The sequence below is a fragment of the Sus scrofa genome, chromosome 7 (genome assembly GCF_000003025.6).
Source record: "Sus scrofa isolate TJ Tabasco breed Duroc chromosome 7, Sscrofa11.1, whole genome shotgun sequence".
NCBI classification, from domain to species: domain Eukaryota; kingdom Metazoa; phylum Chordata; class Mammalia; order Artiodactyla; family Suidae; genus Sus; species Sus scrofa.
The window spans coordinates 42,098,961-42,119,597 of record NC_010449.5 but is presented as its reverse complement, the minus strand read 5'-3'; the positions used below and the strand labels follow the sequence as shown (position 1 = coordinate 42,119,597).

The following is a 20,637-nucleotide window of genomic DNA, read 5'->3' as shown; positions in this document are numbered from 1 at the left end:
AAATGACTACTTGTTTAAGTTGGCCAGTGGCTCAGTCAGGTAAAGACCAACTGGGAGGGTAGAGTTTAAAAAGAAAATATTTCAGCAAGACAAGCTGTCAAACCTCATATGAATTATATAGGAAAATGAAAATTAAAAATTCTTGGATGAAATCTCTAAGTCGTGAAATCTGGTCCCACTGTTGCCATCTGCTCATAAAATCATGGAGCGGGTGTTGGAACTTTCCAGCACTGGGATGGATGGTCTCCACAAAGCTGTCAAGGCAACAGTCTGTGGCCAGAGCATCAGGAATATTTCCAAGGGAGAAGGCCACTAGGATGCTTTTGCTCTCCTTATCTTATTTCTGCAGAGCCATTCCCAAAGTTAAAAAAAAAAGAGGATTTACCCTAATAAAACACCAGTCCAAACTATACTTCCTCCTACTGAACTAAACACTAGGATATCCCAACTTTATTACCACCAACCATCCAATTCATAATCATTTCTTTTGTCTGTGCCTGAGGCATGAGGAAGTTCCAGGGCTAGGGAGCAAACCCGCACCAGACATTTCTTTCCAACTACAAGGATACCTGGATAGATTCTTCTCTTCCTTTTTTTTAAAATAGCTTTGCTGAGGTTTACTTTGCATACCCATAAAAGTTACCATTTCTTTCCAACTCCACACCAGAACAGCAACTTGAGCCACAGCAGTAATAGTGCCAGATCCTTAACCTGATGTTCCACCAGGGAACTCCCAATAATCATTCTTCAAGTATCATCTCAAACCCAAGAGAAGGAGTCCCTTTTGTGGCTCAGCTGGTTAAGAATCTGACTAGTATCCATGAGGACTTGGGTTCAATCCCTGGCCAGGATTATCCCTGGGGTAATGATCCTGCATTGCCATGAGCTGTGGTGCAGGTTGCAGATGTGGCTCTGATCCTATGTTGCTGTGGCTGTGGCTATGGCTGACTGCTGCAGCTCTAATTCAACCCCTAGCCTGGGAACTTCCATATGCTGCAAGTACAGCCCTAAAAAGCATAACTAACTAACTAAACAATAATGAAATAAAGCTACTTTTTCTGTTTCCTCCAACTCTGTCTCCATGTTTCTACTTGGTATTGGTGTACAGAGGCTGCTGATATTTCAGCAACACAGTGACCCAAGCCATAGCAGTGACAATTCCAGGTCCTTAACTGCTAAACCTCCAGGGAACTCCTAATCTTGCTTTACAGTACAGGCCATTTATTCCATACATTTACATAAATCCAGTTACATTTCAACATGCACTGTTCATATTTGCTGAGCAGCCACGATGAACAAAGTACTGTATGAATGGTGAAGAAGAGCAGTTTTCAGCCATGGAGGGAATACAAGGATACCTGGGTAGATTTTTCTCTTCCTTTTTTTAAAAAATAGCTTTGTTAAGGTTTATTTTGCATACCCATAAAATTTACTCATCTGAAGTATACAATTCAATGATTACTAGTTAATTTGCAGAACTATGCATACCTTGTCCACATTCATCCAATTTTATATTATTTTATGTAGCTCTTCTTACTACAAGGCTACTATCTTCATTTCCGTATTTGCCCTAAGTAATCAAGGCCCATTTCTTCTCTTAGCCATCTTTCTCTTCTCTGGCAGCCACAGACATGAAGGTTGAGCCCTGCAGTTTCGAAGAGCATACGATCTACCCAGGCTATGGAAGGCTCTACACTAGGACCTATTGGAAGGCTTTCCAATTTCATAATGCAAATTGCAAGTTGGTGTTCCTTTCCAAGAGGAGTCCTTGGCAGATACACAGGACTGTTATCTATAGAAGAAAGCACAAAAAGGGACAGCCTTAAGAAATTCAAAAGAGAAGAACCCACGGTATAGTCAAATTCCAGAAGCCATCATGGGTGTAGCTCTTGCTGATAATAGCTAAGAGGAATCAGAAAGACTCAACTGGAACAAGATAACAGGGCTGCTAAGGAAGCCAAAGAGGACTAAGAAATCATCTTAAAATACAGCAATGGCTGCTGCTAAGGCTCCCGCAAAAGAAGCACCTAAGCAAAAAAATGTGAACCTGTGAAGTCTTCTGCTCCTTGAGTTGGTGGAAAATGCCAAATTGACAGGTTGGATTTCTTTTTTTTTTTCTTTTTTTGTCTTTTTGTCTTGTTGTTGTTGTTGTTGTTGTTGCTATTTCTTGGGCCGCTCCCGCGGCATATGGAGGTTCCCAGGCTAGGGGTTGAATCGGAGCTGTAGCCACCGGCCTACGCCAGAGCCACAGCAACGCGGGATCCGAGCCGCGTCTGCAACCTACACCACAGCTCACGGCAACGCCGGATCGTTAACCCACTGAGCAAGGGCAGGGACCGAACCCGCAACCTCATGGTTCCTAGTCGGATTCATTAATCACTGCGCCACGACGGGAACTCCGGATTTCTTAATTAATTAATAATTAATTAGCTTTAGATCAGCTTCCCCCCCCCCTTTTTTGTCTATTTAGGGCTGCACCCTCAGCATATGGAGGTTCCCAGGCCAAGGGTTGATTTGGAGCTGCAGCTGCCAACCTACACCATAGCCCCAGCAAGGCAGGGTCTGAGCCATATCTTCGAACTATACCACAGCTCATGGCAATGCTGGATCCTTAACGCACTGAGCGAGGCCAGAATTGAACCTGCGTCCTCATGAATACTAGTCAGATTCGTTTCCGCTGAGCCATGATGGGAATGCCTAGATTAGCTTTTAAATAAAGATCTGGCTGTAAAAAAGATATTCTGTTCTTAAAATAAGTTGTATGTATTCATATTTTTCCCTTTCCTCTATCCTCATTTCCTCCCTCTCCTGCTTTTTTTTTCTCCAATGGACTTGTTTAGAGGCTTCTATGAGTTAGCCATCAGCTGGATCTTCCTTGGTCCCAAACATCTAGACATGATTGTCTTGAACCTCATTCTATGACCTGTGGGAGTTCAAAGCCCACCCTGACATAACTGCATTCCCAGGGAGCTTACAGTGTGTTCTTATCCAAGCTCCAGCTTTTCCTGAGTTCACAGAGTGATGAATCACCTTGCAAAATTCTAGGTGCTGTCCCTTATTCCTACTGAAACTTTCACTCCAAGCATGTGATATAGGACTCACTGAAGACTTAAGGGGGCAGAGGGAGGGTTTTCAAGGCAGTGAGGCAATATCTTCAAATCCACAAAGTCATCCAGTCTAATCACTAACAGCGACTTTCCATTGTCCCAGCAGCAGATGCCCAGTCACGCCACCTCCCTCTTCTCTTTCTCATGCCTCTTGAACTTCTTTTCTTTGCTTTCCAAGAAGGTATCCAGGTCACAGGACTCAGGCTTAATGGGTATTTGAGAATGTAACAACATAGTAAGGGATCTCTCTTTAACAGAATCCAGCCTCGTTAAAAGGAAATTTGTGGTTGCAAATAGTTGGTCTCTGACATTCTTGATTCCTGTTACTCTCTAGCTATATTGCATGGTATCTTCCCTTAAGGAGATTTTAGTTTCTTGGGAATAACATCAAATAAAGATACATACTAAGTACAGAATGGAAAGGAAAGGAAAGACTTATAAAGGGATTTGTGGGTATTAAGTGAAAGCTTTATGAGTGGTCCATCCATCCATCCATCCATCTTCTCATCTATCCCTCCACCTACCACCCATCTATCCTCCCATCAATCCATCCATCCATTCACCAATCTAACATTGACCAAGTGTCAGCTAAGTACCGGACACTGCTCTAGCCATTGGGTATCTAGTTATGAGCAATACAGCAAGGGATCTGTCTTATCAAGGTTTATATTCTAGTTGGGGGGGTATGATTCATGTTTTGCAGGGAAAATAGGCATTCACTCTGTAGGTAAGAGAGTCAAGACTTTCCAGCAGAGACAGCAGGCACAAAGACAAGAAATAAAATGAAATGTAAGTAAATTGCTAAGCAGCAATATGGTTAGCTCATAGGCTGTGCAGTGGGGGCAAGGATGGAGGCTGGGCCAGGTATGCACATAGCTGAGAGTTTGAATAAATATTATCCTGTGGCAAAGAGATGGTTTGATCAATGGTGCTGTGGCCCTGCCTTCCTTTTCCTGCTGCTGTCCTCTCCCCTTGTCTCTATCCAGTCAGCATGGTGCTTGTCATTCCCACCAAATGAGACAGTGGAGATGGGAGAATTAATTTATTTGAGCAGACATGTGTCAACAGCACTTGGAGAAAAGGCACCAGACCCATTACATACACTCAAATAATGAGATTAGGACTAGTTTGAAAGCGGCAAACCTCAGGCTTTCCTAATTCAGGTCTGACTGCTTCAGCCCACTCTGCTTCTCAGCCTGTTTTCTGAGCTAATTTCTATTTTCCCATATCCCCACTCCTCAGCCCCTTTTCTTTCCTTCCTTCCTTCCATCCTTCCTTTCTTTCTTCCTTTCCTCCTTTTTATTTTCTTTCTTCCTTCCTTCCTTCTTTCCTTTCTTTCTTTCTTTCTTTCTTCCTTCCTTTCCTTTCCTTTCCTTTCCTTTCCTTTCCTTTCCTTTCCTTTCCTTTCCTTTCTTTCAGAGCTGCACCCACAGCTTATGGATGTTCCCAGGCTAAGGGTCAAATCAGAGCTGTAGCTGCCGGCCTACACCACAGCCACAGCAACTCGGGATCCAAGCCATGTCTACAACCCAAACCACAGCTCATGTCACCGCCAGATCCTTAACTCACTGAGTGAGATCAGGGATTGAAGCCATGTCCTCATGGATACTAGATGGGTTCATTAACCACTGAGCCACGAAGGGAACTCGCTCAGCCCCTTTTCCTCATACACTTCACCCATTCCAGGCTCTCTCCTGTTGTCTTGACTCTTGTCATGGCAAGCCACAAAAATTTACTGGATTTCCATAGCAAGGGAGGGGTAAATTCTTCCACCCAACTCTCTTAGTGTGGGGGGAGCCACTTCAAGTAAATTAAAAAAAAAAAGGTTCTGTCCTAAGCTCTTCACATCTTTACTGGATTTAGGAAATTCTAAAGGCAAGATCTGGTAGGGGATGTTAGAGAATATCTGATGAAATCCAACTTCTTCATTAAAAAACAAAACAAAACAAAATAGATTCAGGGAAACTAATCTCAAGATAACAAGGCCCTGGAGCTAAAAGCAACAGAGGCCAATCCTGGTTCCCCCCTCAGTGGGGGATATGCTTGAGTGTGCGTGTGCGGTGTGCGGTGTGCGTGTGCGTGTGCGTGTGCGTGTGCGTGTGTGTGTGTGTGTGTGTGTGTGTGTGTTTGGGGGGGAGTGTGCGGTAGGAGGCTGTGGTCCCTGCCTGCAAGTGGAAAAGGTAAGTTGCAGTCCTAGCAGCCATGTAGCCAGGCTTTATGGATGCTGGAACATTCTTTAGGTTCTGCAGGGGTTGACACAGCACAAAATCCAGGCCATCTGGCCACGGCCTCAGCATAATGGAATTTTGTCCTGCCCCAGGGTTATGTCTTGTGATAGCCTCACTCCTCTGCCTCTGCCACTCCTGCTACTTCTGCTGCCTTAGGTTAATAACTTGGGGAAAACAAAACAAAACAAAACTTGTTTGTCTTCTTTATGGCTCATGCTGACTCTTGGCCTCTCCTGATTGTGGTTTCTGCTTGCTGGGTCTCTTGCGCTTGTTGCTAACTTTGTCCAGCTTTCAAACTCCCTAGGACAGAGGGACTGATTGATTACTTTAGGTTTTTCTTTCTTTTTTTTTTTTTTTTAATTTTAGGGTTGAACCTGTGGCAAATGGAAGCTTCCATGCTAGGGGTTGAATCAGAACTGTAGCTGAAGAAGCCTACGCCACAGCCTCAGCAACGCAGGATCCCAGCTGCATCTGTGACCCACACTGCAGCTTGTGGCAACACTGGATCCTTAACCCACTGCGTGAGGCCAGAGATGAAACCCGCAACCTCACAGAGACAACGCTGAGTCCTTAACCTGCTGAACCAAAATGGGAACTCCCTTTAGTTTCATAGTTATTCTTTGTGGACAGAATTCTTGTGCCAGACCTTCTCAAAGGCTGCCACCTGGCCTGGGGATCAGCTGTCCCTGGGTTCATCATGTGTGAGCAGGGTGGCAGGTGGCAGTTATTTAATTTCTTTAGATGTGATGCTATGAGGGGCAGTGGTGAACCCACTGAGCAGCCTAGCAGCTAAGGAGGGGCTCAAGTCCAGGGATTCAGACCCCCTCATTCTGCATTCTCACTGGTCCTGCGTGATTCTTCCTCCCAGCTGCCTTCCCCTTAGCATCTCATGCCCCCTGTGACATCCACTCTCTGGTGGAGCAGTGCCAGGATCAGATCCTGGAGTTATTGAAAAGGACACGATAAACTAACAATAGCTGAGAACAGCTTAGTCTTTTTCCTGGGTATTTACATTATAACGATGCCGTAAGCTGAAAAAATTACCCTCTAATGCGGCATTTCGGATTGTGCTAGAAGGAAAGGCTTGGGAGGGAGCACATTTCTCAGGGCTTCTCCAATTACTGTGTAAACAGCAATTTATTCTGTAAGCCAAGAAATGAGTTTCCAGGCTCCTTGACATATGTTACCTCCCCTGTCACTACCACCTTTATTTCACTAATGAAGATTAAGAAGTTAATAAATTCGGTCACAATCCAGATTAGAGATGTTGAGATGAGCACAAATAAGCATATTTTATGTTCTAAAAGAGGCTTAGAAGACACAGGCGAAGGATGAGAAATTCCCTTTATAAGGGGAAGAAAGGTTCTAATTTAAGAATTCTCCTGTGAGGTACCACTTTACACCGGCCAGAATGGCCATCATCAAAAAGTCTACAAACAATAAAGCTGGAGAGGGTGTGGAGAAAAGGGAAACTTATGACACTGTTGGTGGGATTGTAAATTGGTGCAACCACTGTGGAAAACAGTATGGAGATTCCTCAGAAAACTAAAAATAGAACTACCATTTGATCCAGCAATCCCACTCCTGGGCATCTATCCAGAGAAAACCATGACTTGAAAATATACCTGTATTCCAGTGTTCATTGCAGCATTATATACAATAGCCAAGACATGGAAACAACCTAAATGCCCATCGACAGAGGAGTGGATCAAGAAGATGTGGTACATATACACCATGGAATATTACTCAGCCATCACAAGGAAAGAAATAATGGCATTTGCAGCAACGTGGATGGACCTAGAAATTATCATGGTAAGTGAAGTCAGTCAGACAGTGAGACTCCAACATCATATGCTATCACTTACATGTGAAATCTAAAAAAAGCACATGATGAACTTCTTTGCAGAACAGATACTGACTCACAGACTTTGAAAAACTTATGGTTTCCAAAGGAGACAGGTTGGGAAGTGGGGGGAAGGGCTGTGGGTTGGGATGGAAATGCTATAAAATTGGGTTGTGATGATCATTGTATAACTATGAATATAATAAAATTCATTAATTAATTTTTTAAAAAAGCAGTAGAACATATGGGTCAGAGGGCCAGACCAAAAAAAAAAAAAAAAAAAAAAAAGAATTCTCAGGTTCTCACTGTGGTGCAGTGGGTTAAGAATCAGACTACATTGGCATGGGTCACTGTGGAGGCTCAGGTTCAATTCCCAGCCTGGAGCAATGAGTTAAAGGATCCAGAGTTGCCACAGATGTGGCATAGGTTGCAGCTGTGGCTTGGACTCAATCCTTGACTCAGGAATTTCCAGGTGCTGAGGCTGTGGACATTAAAAAAAAAAAAAATCCCACACTGTCCATTACCCATTGCCCTCTCCTGCAAGGCAGAGTAAGCAGTCATTCATAGACCTGAAGTTAATTATCTTGTATTCCCGGAAAGTTCTTTTTAAATCAGCAAATATTATTATAGTGCGTATTAGGGACAGGGCAATATTTTTAAAATGCCAATTAGTTCCCTGCACTGAGTAAGTAGCACCCTTGAAGATATCCACTGTAAATATTCTTATTTTTACATTCATTTTACACATATTGTGGTGGAATCCAAGGCTGTGTGCCCAAGGCATAATGAGGCCAAACAAATAGAAAAAGTGGAGTTTGGGGCAGAGGAAAGTTTGCTGCAGAGCCAAGAAGGAGAGTCATTGATTCATGTTCAAAACACCCAAACTTCCCCAGTGACTTTTTTTTTTTTAAATTAATTAATTAATTTAGTCTTTTTAGGGCCACACCTACAGCACATGGAGGTTCTCAGGCTAGGGGCTGAAGGGGAGCTGCAGCTGCCGGCCTATGTCACAGCCACAGCAAGCCATGTCTGCAAACTACATCACAGCTCAGGACAATGCCAGATCCTCAATCAACTGAGTGAAGCCAGGGATTGAACCTGTGTCCTCATGAATACTAGTCAGATTTGTTTCCGCTGAGCCACGATGGGAACTTTAAAAAAATTTCTTTTAATTTTTCAATTTTTTAGGGCCACACCTGCAGCATATGAAGTTCCCCAGGCTAGGGGGTCAAATCGGAGCAGCAGCTGCCAGCCTACGCCACAGCCAGAGCAATACCAGATCTGAGCTGCGCCTGTGACCTACACCATAGCTTGTGGCAACGCCAGATCCTTTTCACCCACTGAGCAGGGTGAGGGACAGAGCTTGCATCCTCATGGATAATTAGTCAGGTTAACCTGCGGAGCCACAAGGGGAACACCCACCCCCACCCAGTGGCTTTAAGGGAAGAATTTTTAAAGGCCATTTAGGGCGAAGGCTGCTGGGGCATGACTTCCTTCTGATTGGCTGGTGATGATGTAATGGTGGTGTGCCTGGAATCTCAATCATCAGCCTTCTGATTCCAACCAGTCTGGGGTCTCAGCCAGTGGTTATCATCCTCTACCTGGGAGGGAGCCTTCCTTCCTGCAAAACAACTCAAAGATATGGATCAGATTGTTATGATATCCCTTGAGGAGGAACTAGGACTCTGTTTTATCACTACGTTATTGTTTCTTAACTGCTTTTCCTCTGTTTCTGCATTCCGTCACTTCTATAATTAGCAATTGCTTGAATCTGCTGTTTGGAACCCATGGAAGGCCTAGGAGAGTGAAGCCTTTTCCTACCAGCAAGAAATGAGGGGGCCTGGAAAGGTTCTTATACCCAAGAGGGGACCCACAGCATCCTGCTCAGGCTTAATGCCTCGAATAAAATTGAGAATGCGTGTATGTATAGGCATATATATGTATTATTATTCTTAAGACTTAACCTTAATCATTATATTACAAAGATTTTTATGTAAGTAAATGTATGGAACGCTATTATTCTCAAAACATTATTCTAATAACTACCTTCCATTCCGTTACTTCAATATAGAGTGTAATTTAAATATTTCCCTTCTGGTGGATATTTAGGTCGGTTTCATATTTTCATCATCGCAATGATGTTATGAATCTCCTACATACATCCTTATTTGCGCTGATGGTTATTCGTTAGGATAGGGTCCCAGATTAGGAAAAAGCGAGTCAAAGAGCATGATGATGTTTTAAGACAAAAAAGCTATCTTTGAGACTGAATTGTAAAAAATTTGCAGTGAGTGGCAAGCATGGGAACCAGGCTGGGACTCCCCCCGCCCGCCGCCGCCAAGTACAAAGCAAAAAAGGGAAGGGAACCTGCTCTGAGGTGTGGCTTGCATTTTGTCCTCCGTTTTTCTGCTGGATTAACGTACAACCACCGTTTGGAGGGCGAGCCAGTCCTTTAACCTCACTGCCGACCTCTCACTCTCAGCTAAGCCCTACTCTCCTTTCAACGGACTTAATGAGTCCACTGAATAACATCCAGAGGACTTTCACAGTCTGCAACATGCACACCATCTGGCCCCAACCACCCTATCAGCCATTGATCGTTGGCACCCTGCCCTTTCTTCAGTGCTTCGAATGGGCCACGTTCTTTAAAGCTCAGCCTTTCCTCTCTGTCTAGAATATTCTTCTACACACTCTACATGAGCTAGATCTTTCTCTTCCTTTGGGACTCAGTTGTGGTTTTTTGTTTGTTTGTTTGTTTTTTGGCTTTTGGGGTCACAGGTGCAGCACATGGAAGTTCCCAGGCTAGGGGTCGAATTGGAGCTGTGGCTGCCGGACTACACCACAGCCACAGCAACGCAGGATCCAAGCCCTGTGGGCGACCTACATCACAGCTCACAGCCAGGCCAGCTCCTTAACCCACTGAGTGAGGCCAGGAGTTGAACCTGCATCCTCATGGATACTAGTTGGGTTCACTTCTGAGCCACAAGAACTCCAGCACTCAGTTTTATGCATACTTCCTCAGAGAGTTCCTGCCTGACCATCACTCAAAATGTTGCTACTTTGAAGAACTTACTAAAACCTGAAATTATTTTATTTATTTCTCTGTGCTTGTTTTTTTTTTCTCTGCTTCCCATCCATGATAGGAGAGGCGGTTCTCTGGAATCCCCAGAGGAGGCTAACACATAATAGACCTTCTGTAATTAAGTCCTGTTGAATTTCTGATGAATTTGGCCAGTTGTGGGGAAAAAAATGTAGAGTAAGATGAGATATGGAAACTCAAGCTGGATTTGGATGGCAGGGGCCTGGGCACCAGGTCCAAGATTGGATTGATCAGCATTGCCTGGTGTGGTGGCTGAGTATTCAATAAAAGCTGCCTGTGTACTCATCCCTGGGACCCGTGAACATCTCAGAATGAGACACCAACATTTGCTTGGCCAATTCCAAGGTTGGGGTAACGGTGATTTAGGTCCAAAGACCAGAACACCATTTATTAAGCACCCGGCTCAGCAAAAATCTGAACTACGGTCACCGCATCCACTGGGGTCCCAGTGAAACCAAGCCAAGACCAGATACTGAAGCCAAAGCTGGGTGTCAACCTGAATGGACCTCCAGATGTGCCCCATTTGTGGAGGTAAGCGTTAGAAAGTGGCCTGATGTCACTGAAACCCTAGTCCATGGATCAATGCAGGACTGTGACATTACGCTTTGGTTTGAATCAGGACGTGGCTACTTTCCAACTAGTGAGGTAGCCTTGGAGAACCCTTTAACCTAACTCTTTTAGGAGTTGAGAGGTTTGGTTTTCTCATCTACAAAATGTCAGTCATAACACCTACCATGCAGAAGGGTTGTAAAGATTAGAAATTCCATTTATGGTGTGCCCGGGACAGAATAGATGCGCAAATGGTGATCACCACTGGAGCATCTTCCAGGGACCTATTGCCAGTCACAGATCAGGGACTAGGGCTCTTAGTTTGGTTCTAATGGATGGGGTGCCTGCTCCTCCACCCCAAATCCCCCCAAAAGAGGTAGATATAAGAAAAGGATATACTAAGGGATCAGACCCATTTCCCCATTGGCTCCCCTACTTCCAGTCTCAAACCCTGGTTAGCACAACTCGGCCAACCATGAACCAGGAAATACGTGCATCTCTCTATATGGTAGAAAATTTATAAAACCTCTGTACAAAAAGTTAACTTTTTTTTTTTTCTTTTTAGGGCCATATCTGTGACATATGGAAGTTCCCAGACTAGAGGTAGAACCGGAGATGTAGATGCTGGCCTACGCCACAGTCACAGCAATACCAGATCCAGGCTGCATCGGCGACCTATGCCACAGCTCATGGCAATGCCACCCAGATCCTTAACCCACTGAGTAAGGCCAGGGATCAAACCTGCAACCTCATGGATGCTGGTCGGGTTCGTTTCCACTGAGCCACAAGAGGAGCTCCCCAAAATATTAACTTTCGATCTCATTTTCTTCATCTCTAAAATAAGGGTAATAATACCATTTCCATGGAGGGTTATTATAGATACAAAATTAAATAAGGCATATTAAGCCCTTATCGAGGAGCCTGGTTCATGATAAGAGCTCTGTAAATACCAACTGTTGCAGACGTGGCGGTGGCCACGGTGAGCCTGAAGATGCTGATGGTGAGGATGCTGAGGATGATGCCATGGAATCGGCTCCCTGATTAAACTCAGGGGACACCCTGGGGGTTGACAGGTCTCACATGGTCTTAGGGCAGAACTCTTTGAGGAGGTGGGAGGTTTAAACCAACACCGATTTATTCTCTGACAATTGTGCAGTCAGAATTTGGCTGTCAGTGTCACTGAGCTAGTCAAGGTGTCAGGCGTTGGTTCCTCCTGGAGGCTCTAGGGGAGGATCGGTTTCCTTGTGTTTTTTAGCATCTAGAAGCTGCCTGCACTCCTGGGCGCCTGGCCTCTGTCCACCTTCAAAATACATCACTCTGATCTCTGCCCCGGTCATCACCCCTCCTTCTCCACCCTCTGACTCTCTTACCTCCCTCTTATAAAAACCCTGTGATCGCATTTATGACCCAGCAGATAGCCCAGGATCATCTCCCCATCTCAAGATCCTTAATCTCATCTGCAGTCTCTTTCTCTCTCTCTCTCTCTCTCTTTTTTTTTTTTTTCTTGGCTTTTTAGGGCCACCCTCAAGGCATATGGAGGTTCCCAGGCTAGGGGTGTCTCCCAGCCTCCCCAGCACAGATTTTAGGACCCATCTCTGTGAGGCCCTCCATCTCATGCACCCTCAACACCCTGCCTCTCCCTTCTCTTTTTGGGCATTTTTTTTTTTTTTGGTCATTTTTTAGGGCCACACCCATAGCATATGGAGGTTCCCAAGCTAGGGGTCCAGTTGAAGCTCTAGCTGCCGGCCTACACCACAGCCACTGCAATGCCAGATCTGAGCCATGTCTGTGACCTACATCACAGCTCAGGGCAACGCTAGATCCTCAACTAACTGACTGAGGCCAGGGATCGAACATTTCTGCTGTGCCAGGATGGAAACTCCTCTCCCTTCTATTGTAAGCCTCAACCTTGCGTATCCAGCCCTCCACCAACTACGTGCTGGCATCCAAGCAGCTGAACCAGTATGGGGAAGGGAAGAAAACCACATTTGTACGAGCCGGCCACATCTTACATCTTCTCCCCCACGTCTGAAGCAGGTGCTTAGCATTATGACACAGACCAGGGCATAGACAGGCAAAGGAGAGGTAGAATGATTTATTCATTTATTTATTTATTTGTTGTCATTTTGCCTTTTCTGGGGCCGCTCCCGTGGCATATGGAGGTTCCCAGGCTAGGGGTCTAATCGGAGATGTAGCCACTGGCCTACACCAGAGCCACAGCAATGAAGGATCCGAGCCGCATCTGCAACCTACACCACAGCTCACAACAACACCGGATCCTTAACCCATTGAGCAAGGGCAGGGATTGAACCCGAAACCTCATGGTTCCTAGTTGGATTCATTAACCACTGAGCCATGATGGGAACTCCTAGAATGATTTATTTTGAGATAATTAAAGTCAAAGAAAAGAAAAGCTAGCAAATCTTAAATGGGGATAAGACAATCTTATCTGGATTAAAAAATAATTTGTGTGGAAGAGTTCCTGCTGTGGCTCAATGGTAACAACCCGACTAGCATCCATGAAGATGCGGGTTCAATCCCTGGCCTTGCTCAGTGGGTTAAGGATCCAGTGTTGCCATAAGCTGTGGTGTAGGCCAGTGGCTATAGCTCCAATTTGACCCTTAGCCTGGGAACCTCCATATGCTGAGTGTGTGGCCCTAAAAACACACACCAAAAAAAAAAAAAAAAAAAAAAGTCAAAAAGAAGAAAAAGAAACAAACAAAAAAAACCCAACAAAAACTAAAAAATGAATTGTGGGAGTTGCCTGGTGGCTAAGCAAATTAAAGATCTGGCACTGTTACTGCTGTGGCTCTGGTTACTCCTGTGGCATGGGTTCACTTTCTGGCCTGGGAGCTTCTACATGCTGCAGGTTCAGTCAAAAAAAAAAAAAAAAAAAAAAAACCTGGGGAGCAAAAGACTGGAAAGTTTAGAAAGTTTGGGATTATCGGATGTGAACTATTACATATAGGATGGATAGATAACAAAGTCCTACTGTATAGCATAGGGAATTTATTCAATATCCTGTGATAAACCATCATGGAAAAGAATATGAATAATGTAGATATATATGTATAACCATACCACTTTGCTGTACAGCAGAAATTAACACAATTAACACAACATTATAAATCAACTACGCCTCAAAAATATTTTTTAAAATTAAAAACAAGAATGAATTGGGAGGAACATCTGCCCTGACGATGAAGAATTTTATTTCTTTTCAGGGCTGCACCTGCAGTATATGGAAGTTCCCAGGCTAGGGGTCCAAATCAAGCTGCACCTGCCGCCCTACACCACAGCCATACCAGATCTGAGCCTGCATCTGCAACCTTCACCACAGCTCACAGCAAAGCTGGATGCTTAACCACTGAGTGAGACCAGGGATTGAACCCGAGTCCCCATGGAAACACTAGTCAGGTTCTTAACTCGCAGAGCCACAAGGGGAACTCCTGGACAGTTTTAATGCGAAGCTTTTTGGGTAACGGAATTCTAAGGCAGAGGGAAAGTTATGAGCGTGGCCAAAGCTGAAAAAGGGAATCTTTCCAAGACTGCTGAGAAGACAGAGGAAAAGATCGTGTAGGTTGTGGCTTAAATTCTTACGAGAGATATGGAACACATTACACTAAACAGATAAAGATAAAATAGAATGCCAGATAGAGAAAAAGGCTGGTAAAGATAAACAGGGAGAAGAAAAATAAAAAATAAAATAAACAGGGAAGAATACGGAAAAATAACAGGGATTGCTAGTTTAGAAAGAGGGAGGGCTTCTCAGAGGAGGTGGCCAGTGAGCTGCGAGGGTGGAGGGGAGAGCTAGTCGGGTGGGCAGGAGAGTAGGAAGAGCAAAATCCCAGGGGCAGGAATTGCCTGGTGAGTTTGAGAAGCTGCTGGGAAGTGAGTGTCACTGGAGCGGAGTGGGCATGGAAGAGAGCGGTCAGTGAAGTTGGACTGGTCTCCCGGGGGGTATCTTGGGTCTTGGCTTGGCTGCTCCTCTGGTGGGGGAGACAGAGGCCTCTCTTCCCTGCTCAACTGCAGAGCCCTGCCTCCTTCAGGAAAGACCTCCTCCAGTGTCTTCTCTCCTGAGAAACCCTTCTGTAACCCCTTACCCGTATCTGATCACTGCCCTTGCCATCTTCCACGAGGCACTGAGAGTTCCCACCTTGGGCATGTTTGCATGTCCCAAGATCCCAGCCTTGGGAGTTCTCGTGGTGACTCAGCAGTAATAAACCTAACCAGTATCCATGTGGAAGCTGGTTCTATCCCTGGCCTCCATCAGTGGGTTAAGGATCTGGTGTTGCTGTGAGCTGTGGTGTAGATTGCACACGCAGCTCAGACCCCTTCTTGCAGTGGATGTGGTGTAGGCCTGCAGCTGCAACGCCTATTCTACCCCTAGCCTGGGAATTTCCATGTGCTGCTGGTGTGGCCCTAAAAAGCAACCAACCAAACAAAACCAAAGAGCAAGCCAGGTAGGTAAGTCCGGGTTCAAGTCTTGATTCTAAAACTTCATACCTGTGCAACTTTAGGTATATTATTACATTTCTTTACACCTGAATTTTTCTTGCATGTAAATGTAAATGAAATTATCCAGCACACAAGTACGTGAGTTAACTAATGAAATATGCCTAGCAAGGCTCCTGGTCTGTAGTTAGTGCTCTTTCTCTCTTCTTTCCAACGTTGCCCTCCTTCCTTTATCCTTTACTTCTTCTTTTTTTTTTTTTGGCAGTGCCCTCAGCATGCAGAAGTTCCTGAACCAGAGCTCAAACCCACCTCACAGCTGTGGATCCGAGCCACAAGCAGTGACAATGCCGAATCCTTAACCCCTGGGCCACCAGGGAACTCCTCTTCCTTCTGATTTTCTAAAGAGTATTATGGCATTCTAAAGATATTTGGAGGAGTTCCCGTCGTGGCTCAGTGGTTAACGAATCTGACTAGGAACCATGAGGTCGCGGGTTCGGTCCCTGGCCTTGCTCAGTGGGTTAAGGATCCAGCATTGCCGCGAGCTGTGGTGTAGGTTGAAGACAAGGCTCGGATCCCGCATTGCTATGGCTCTGGTGTAGCCCGTTGGCTACAGTTCTGATCAGACCCCTAGCCTGGGAACCTCCATATGCCACAGGAAGTGGCCCTAGAAAAGGCAAAAAGACAAAAAAAAGTATTTGGAAAGTACACATATTCCAAAAGGATTTTAATACAAATGTTGACATGTTTCTAAGGAAAAGTTTCAGTGTTTATAACAGGTGTCATACCAAACCAAAAGCAATAAGGAGAGGGAGAAGGAGAAAAAGAAGAAAAGGAAAGTAGGAAGGAAGGGGGAGAAAAGGGAAGGTAAAGTCTATAGATTCTCTCTCCTCTTTCCCTCTCTCCCTCCCTCCCTCCCTCCCTCCCTCTCTCCAAATATAAATCCCCAGAAGGTAAGTTTTCCAAATACATTCTTGCTTTTTATTAACTCAAGTCAATATGTCTAGAAAAAAAAAAAAGTTGGATTTACTGCTAATCTTGAATTAAAATGGGCAAATGTTTCTCAAGCCTCTATTTGGAGAGTATTGTTCCAGGTGCTGTGAGGTGATAAAAACATAAATAAGAGATAAGGATAAGACCTACCAGCCATCCTACATCTGGGCCTTTATCCAAAGCAAACAAAAACACGAATTCAAAAAGGAATCTGCACTTCTGTGCATTGCAGCGCTATTGGCAACAGCCAAGACATGGAAACAACCTAAGTGTCCAATGATGGATGAATGGACAAGGCAGTTGTAGGATGTGTGTGTATATCTGTTCAGTGGTGAAAAAGAAGAAAGTCTTGCTATTTGCAATAACATAGATGGACCTAGAGGGCATTATGCTCAGTGGAATAAGTCAGACAGAAAAAGACAAAGACTGTATGATTCTCTCAAAAGTGAAATAAAAAAAAATTAAAAATAAAAAAATAAAACAAACAAACAAAAAAACCTCACAAAAAGGCAAGATAAGTAGAACGGGTTGGTGGTTGCTAGAAGTGGAGGGTGAGAGTAGAAGAAATGGGTGAAGGGGAATCACAAGGTAAAAATGAAACAAACCAAACAAATCTTAAAAACTCACAGGAGTGTGGATCTATAACGGCTGGCGGCAAAGGACACAGTGGATTTCGAGAGCCGTCTTCAGTGAGGGTGGAGGGTAAAGGGAGGCTGGATCTTCTCAGGTTCTTTTCAGATCTTAGCTGAATAAAGCTGTATTTCTCAAACTGGTCTTAGTTTCTGCCACCAACAGGTGTCATTGCCAAGCAGGCAAGTAGGATTCTAGCTTTATCACTTTGCTGTGTGAGGTTGGACCAGTTACTTGTCTCACTGAACATCTGTCTCTTCATCAGGAAGACAGGATTAAGGATTCTTGCCTCACAAGATTAATATATAGGATGATATTTGTGAAAATATCTGGCGTATAGAAATCACTCAAACGCAGAGTTTATGGAGTTCCCGTTGTGGCTCAGCGGTAACGAACCTGACTAGTATCCAGGAGGACTAGGGTGCCATCCCTGGTCTCGTTCAGTGGGTTAAGGATCCGGTGTTGCTGTGAGCTGTGGTGTAGGTCGCAGACGTGGTTCGGATCCCGCCTTGCTGTGGCTGTGGTGTAGGTTGGCAGCTGTAAGCTCCTATTAGACCCCTAGCCTGGGAACCTCCATGTGCTAGGTTGCTGCCCTAAAAAAGACAAAAAACACAGACACACACAAAAACAAAACAAACAAACAAACAAAAAAAACCCCCCCAAAACAACTAAGAGTTTATAACTTTGGAAATTTCCTGTTATACCTTTCTCTCAGAGATAACACCCCCCACCCCATTAGTGGCTTCCCCAGCCTGAAGTTTTTTTCTCTGCCTTGCAAATCCTTTTGTGTTTAGCCCGCCTAACAGGAGGATTTGAAAAAGAAGCAGTAGAAATGAGAGTGGAGTAATTTTTAACAATTGCTTCTAAGTAGCTACACTTATTGGGGAACTTAATGCCTTAAAATGAAACTCACTGGTCCAATTATTTCTAAGAGAAAAATTGCATTCCATACCAATTTAGCAACGGATAAAGTCATTTACAATCCTTACTTGTAAAAAGAGTAAATGTTTCCATATCAAAGACAGAACCTCACTGACGTGGAGAGTAGAAATGGGAGGAATTCATAGATTCGCTCTAGAAAAGACTATGTTAAGGGGCAAATATCCATCGTGTTCATCATTATGAATTTTTTGTTTAATGTGAGTTTTAGCGCTGTAAAGAGAGAGGGCCGAAAAGCTCACAAAGTGACAACCACATTGTTGATTAATCCAGGCTTTTAAATATTTCAAGTATTTCAGTAAAATGATCAGTTTCTTTTTTGTTGTTGTTGTTGTTTTGCCTTTTTCTGGGGCCGCTCCCAAGGCATATGGAGGTTCCCAGGCTAGGGGTCTAATCGGAGCTGTAGCCACTGGCCTACGCCAGAGCCACAGCAATGCTGGATCCGAGCCGCGTCTGCGACGTACACCACAGCTCAGGGCAACGCCAGATCCTTAACCCACTGAGCGAGGCCAGGGATCAAACCCACCACCTCATGGTTCTTAGTCGGATTCGTTAACCACTGAGCCACCACGGAATCTCCAAAAATGATCATTTTTCTAAGCAAAGCTCATGCTGCTTGAGAAGTGACTTCTGATATGAGTGAGTTACTTCAACTGAGCCTAAGGCATAGTGTGTACACAATGTCCGCAAATCTTAATGTGTGATCTTCAGCTTTAATTACTTCAATAGCATCTATAGGACACACACAAAAAATCATGTGAGAGGGTTATTATTTCCATTTCTTTACTTTTAAGCATTGTGGTGAATTTTGAAGGATTAATTTTAATTTTTGGCTTATCTGTTTTTGGTCAATGCTTGCTAACTTCAATCAGAGAGACAAAAATTAAACTTAAATATGTATTATTCCCAGACATAAAGAAATGTAGGAAAAGTGCAAAAAAGTTTTTATTTTTTAAAATTTTTTCATTTTTTGTTTTTGTTTGTTTGTTTCTTTAGGGCCACACCCATAGCATATGGAAGTTCTCAAGCTAGAGGTGGAATCGGAGCTGTAGCAGCAGCTACAGCCATGGCCACTCAGGATCCGAGTGGCATCAGCCTACACCACAGCCACAGTAACTCAGGATCCAAGCCACGTCTGCGACCTACACCACACTGGATCCTTAACCCACTGAGCAAGGCCAGGAATCGAACCTGCTTTCTCATGGATGTTAGATTTGTTTCGGCTGAGCCATGACGGGAATGCCAAAAGTTTTTAAAACTAAACTTGCAAATGACTTTTAATGTGTGTAACCTCTGTACTTCTGGATGTATTAAAGTTTACAATCGTACCAAGACTCTTGGGACATCTTTTGTCAAACATTATATAGAGTAAGTGCTGCGGAGAATAAAAGTGAAAAAGATTGAATCAGAAGGAAAAATTCTCTCTCAAGGAAAAAAAAAAATCCCTTTTTCCTTAGATCAGTTGGTGCCGTCAGGGTACCAAAGATGAATCATCCAGAAAACCCTTAAAGGCCCTTGAAGGAGTGTGAGTGAGATGGTGAATTGGGGAGTTAAGTGATTATATTGCCTCCATTCCTATTGCTTAAATGACTCTGGCCCCAGTTTTCTCTTGCTATTGAAGTTGTTTCCCTGTCCATTTATCAGAGGCTTTTACTGCTGCTCTTATCACTTACAAAAACCGAAAGAATGGCTCAAAAGAGGTACTGGAATATCTATTTATCCAAAGGATCTTTTTCCACCAGCAACTGATTGCTGTGAGGCAATTCCTTGTGGATTGGCTAAGCAGATAAACCACGAAGCCATAAGGATTGGGTTCAAATCCTGCCTCCACCAGTGGCCAGGTATGTAACCAGAGGCAATCACAAAACTTTTTTTTTTTTATGGTAATTTTTATTGCTATTTTTTAGCTATTGATAACATAGCATGGTGAAAGATTACATCAGGAATGTGACATAATACAACTTTTTTTTTGCCTTTCCTAGGGCCGCACCTGCGGCATATGGAGGTTCCCAGACCAGGGATCTAAGAGCTGTAGCCGCCGGCCTACACCAGAGCCATAGCAATGCAGGATCTGAGCCGCTGTCTGCAACCCACACAACAGCTCAAGGCGACACTGGATCCTTAACCCACTGAGCGAGGCCAGGGATCAAACCCACAACCTCATGGTTCCTAGTCAGATTCGTTAACCACTGAGCCACGGTGGGAACTCCTAATCAACTTTTCATTGAAGCCTTATACCTTCCTATTCCCTAGGCTATTTGGAATTTCTCGCCATCTGTAAAGTGGGGATGATGATTCCAATAATACGTGCCCCCAAAGTTTGCTGTGTGGATGAAATGAGATAATGGCGTGTAAAGCACTTACTTGGTGCCTGGTACTTAGGAAACATGTAGCACATGTTGCTGAGCATTAGGAAGAGAATGGCCATCCATGCAAAGTACCAAACCCTCAACAATCTTACTTTCCTCTATATATGTATGGCTCAAGCCACACATCTTGGTACTAAATTACAGTCTGATCTTATGTGCTTTCACGCCTTTCATCTCTATCTGACTTTATGGGAAGCTTCTGGAAGGCAGATAACTTGCTTGATGTTCTGTCTGCAACCTTGCCTCTTAGCCTATGCTGGGCCAAAACCTACCCTCTGTAACCACCTGGTGACTGAGTAGCTATAAGGAGAATAGGTAGAGAAAGCAAGAGGGAACCTCGGAGAAGCCAGCAATTTGAGAAACCCCAAACTGGACCAGCAGCTCCGAAAGAGAAGTTAATTGTGTTTCATTATCCTTCCACGCCTCC

At 44.2% G+C, this 20,637-nt stretch overlaps 1 pseudogene; it reads left to right on the top strand.

Annotated features, from left to right (window-relative positions):
• On the top strand, positions 1,500 to 12,859 carry LOC100515213 (annotated as a pseudogene).